Here is a 3,079-nt window from a genome sequence, read left to right as displayed (position 1 = left end):
ATTCAAACTTTCATCAATCAGATTAACTGCAAAATAACATCTCATGATAGTTTTAATTTGCATTTTTCTTGTTATGAGTGAATTTGAGCATCTTTTCATTTAAGACACATTTTTTCCAGTGGACTAGCTATCCAAATATTTGCTCATTTATCTATTAGATTTTCTTTTTCTTGATGATTTATAGGAGCTCTTTATATTTTAAGAAAATTAAGCTTGTGTCTGTGATGTAAGTTACAAGCATTTTTCCAGTTTTGAAGGAAAATACATTTTTTTCCAGTAAATACTTTGTTTTTACTTTTACATGATGAAATCTATCAATTTTTTCTTTTATAATCTCTTAGTTTTGTATCATGATTCTCTATTCTGAGAATATCACAAAACATGAGTCATACCACCTTAACACCCCCATTAATGAGCAAATCTTCGTTGGATACTTCATTACCCAGGGGAACAAGTACAAGAAAGAGATATTTCCAGCTTGCAGATTACCCAAGGCTTTTTCCCTTTCTTCTGGTTTCTTTTGGGGAAGGCACACCTTTACTCCAAGCAAAGGACCTCAGAAATGACCTCGTTCTTCAGGTAAGACTGCTCTCTATACACTGGTAGTAGCTTAATAAAGCTACATTATAAATACCGATGAACAAGTCCTATAGCACAAGACCATCCTGATTGTATCATAAGCGAATGTTAACAGTCTAAATCTTAACACACAGTACTCAGAGGCCTGTTCCCTCCTGACACCTCTGAGTCTACATGGGCAATTCCACTATCTAAAGAGAAAACAATAGGGTGATCATCAGGCTATGATCACAGTTTAAGGACATACTTTCAAGGCCCACTAAAATGAGTCACTGAGTCTTCCGTATTTTGAGAGATCTGGGGCCTTGGCTGGCCTCAAGCATAATTATGCTACTGTGCTTACCACTCTTTTAGTTCTTCTCAATGTCCACTTCAAATCCAGACCCAAGAAGAAGAGGTTGCTCCCAGAGACCTCTCACCCCAATATTATATCTTTCTTCCAATAGTTGGAATTCAGCATCTAGAATGTAGCAAAGAGATATATACTTTGCAGAAGGAAAACTTCTTAAATGTTACCCGAGGTAATGCTTGCTTGAGGGCTACATCTCTAGTTCAATACCTCAAAGACCAGTTTCAGATGTCAAATGAAGTCCAGTAGAACTGTAATATGAATAGCAGCCTCTTGCTCCTTACAACTATAAACATATATCAACATATGTCAGATATACATGATATAATATAAATTGTACATATCATCAAACTTAATGACGCGTATTATTTTCCCCAGCTACCTTGGATGGCAAAAAGACACATACCTTAGCTTCAAAAAGAAAGATAATTATAGTAGCAGCTAACTCATATTGAGCACATTATGTGCCTTATCTAACCCTCAGAACAATTGTATACGATATTCTCACTACCTCATTTTTTTTTAATAGCTAGGAAAACTGAGGAATAAAGAGGTTGAGTAATTTGCCCAAGTTTACAGAGCTTCTGTGATCCATAGCTGGGATTTGAACCCAAGGAGTTTGACTGCAAGGCTGAGGCTCTTAACCATTACACAGTACCCACCCACCTGGGCTGGGCAGATTGCCACTAGTGGGTGTGAGTTGGGAGAAAAAGCACATGTATATATGAGAAAGAAGCAATGCACTCAAGCATATGTACTGAACATTTGATGAACTGGTAATTGGCAAAGCAGTAGGAAAGCTGGTAACAAAGAGATGGCCGTTGTGGATACCAGTGAACATTTAGACATTGAAGTCAAATGTCTGACTTTCAATAATTTGCTGGAAATTCCTGCTCTTTGTTTACTAAATGCCGGCAAAACTTGTCTGACTTCAAGTACCTTAAATAATTCCTCAATTTAGGTGCTTAAACATGTTAATAGAAAACGTCTTAAGTAAATGTGATTTTTAATGAGATCAAAACTGCTTAAGGATCATTTTAGGCACTAACAAAGTTGTCCACATCTAGGTAGCAAACCACTTGCTTTGATTGCTAAAATAAAGATACTGTCAAGTCTTCCTACTTCAATCCCAGTTCTAGAGCCGGGGCAGAGTGTGGGTGGGGGCTTTTAACTAAAGCTGAAATGCCAAACTGGGGAAAAAAAAAACCCCGACAACTTTGATTCCATTATATTAATATTTCCTTGCAAATTTCATAACCAATACCTGAAAATAAGCAGGACTAAAAGCTAAGCAGCTTTCATTATAAAAGCCTGGGTTTAATTAGGTTTCACATTTTAAAAGTATTTTAGGTTTATCAAGCATTTTAAGGTGCATTGGGCCCAGGTCGCAGAGATATTAGAATATAGAAATTAAGTCTAAAGATTCTTCACAGGGAAAATAAAAAGCCCTTAACTTGGACCATATCATTCAGACCACAAATATTGCACCTAAATGGCCTCCAGGCTTGCCCCCTCCAATTCATTTTCTACACATCAGTCACAGTAATCATTAAAACAAAAGACAGATCACCTTTCTCACTTGGCCAAGCCTCTTCAATGGCTTCAGGTAAAGTCTAAACATTTAATATAGTCTGCATGATCTTGCTGTTGAAGGAGAATAGCATGGTGATTATGGAGCAAGGCACTAGGCTGCCTACATTTGAATCTTAGTTCTGCCATTTACTGTTTGCGTGACATTGGGCAAATTACTTTTCCTCTCTTTACCTCAGTTTTCTTATCTGTAAAATGGGGACAAAAATCAAATCATCTCAGAGTGTTGTTTGAAGGTTAAATGAGTATAATATACATAAAAAGCATAAGACAGTATCTTGTACACAATAAAGTTTATACAAATATTAGCTATTATCTCCCCTACTTCTCGTCCCTTCCCCTCAATTCTGTATTCCAGCCATTCCCTATCAGGTAGGCCCTAGAATGTCCCAGGAATGATTCCAGACCCTCCCATATCCTGTTCTCAACTTGGAATGTTCTTGCCCAATGCCCCTCTTTCTTCTTCCCACCCACATCATTTTATCTTAGCTTAACCACCACTTGCTTTGGAGCCATTCTAGTCCAGGCCAGTTGCTCCTACTATGGGCTCCCATGACACCC

This window comes from Pteropus alecto, unplaced genomic scaffold (assembly GCF_000325575.1).
Source record: "Pteropus alecto unplaced genomic scaffold, ASM32557v1 scaffold73, whole genome shotgun sequence".
Lineage (NCBI taxonomy): Eukaryota > Metazoa > Chordata > Mammalia > Chiroptera > Pteropodidae > Pteropus > Pteropus alecto.
The sequence above is the reverse complement of the archived record's forward strand: the minus strand, read 5'-3'. Positions refer to the sequence as shown.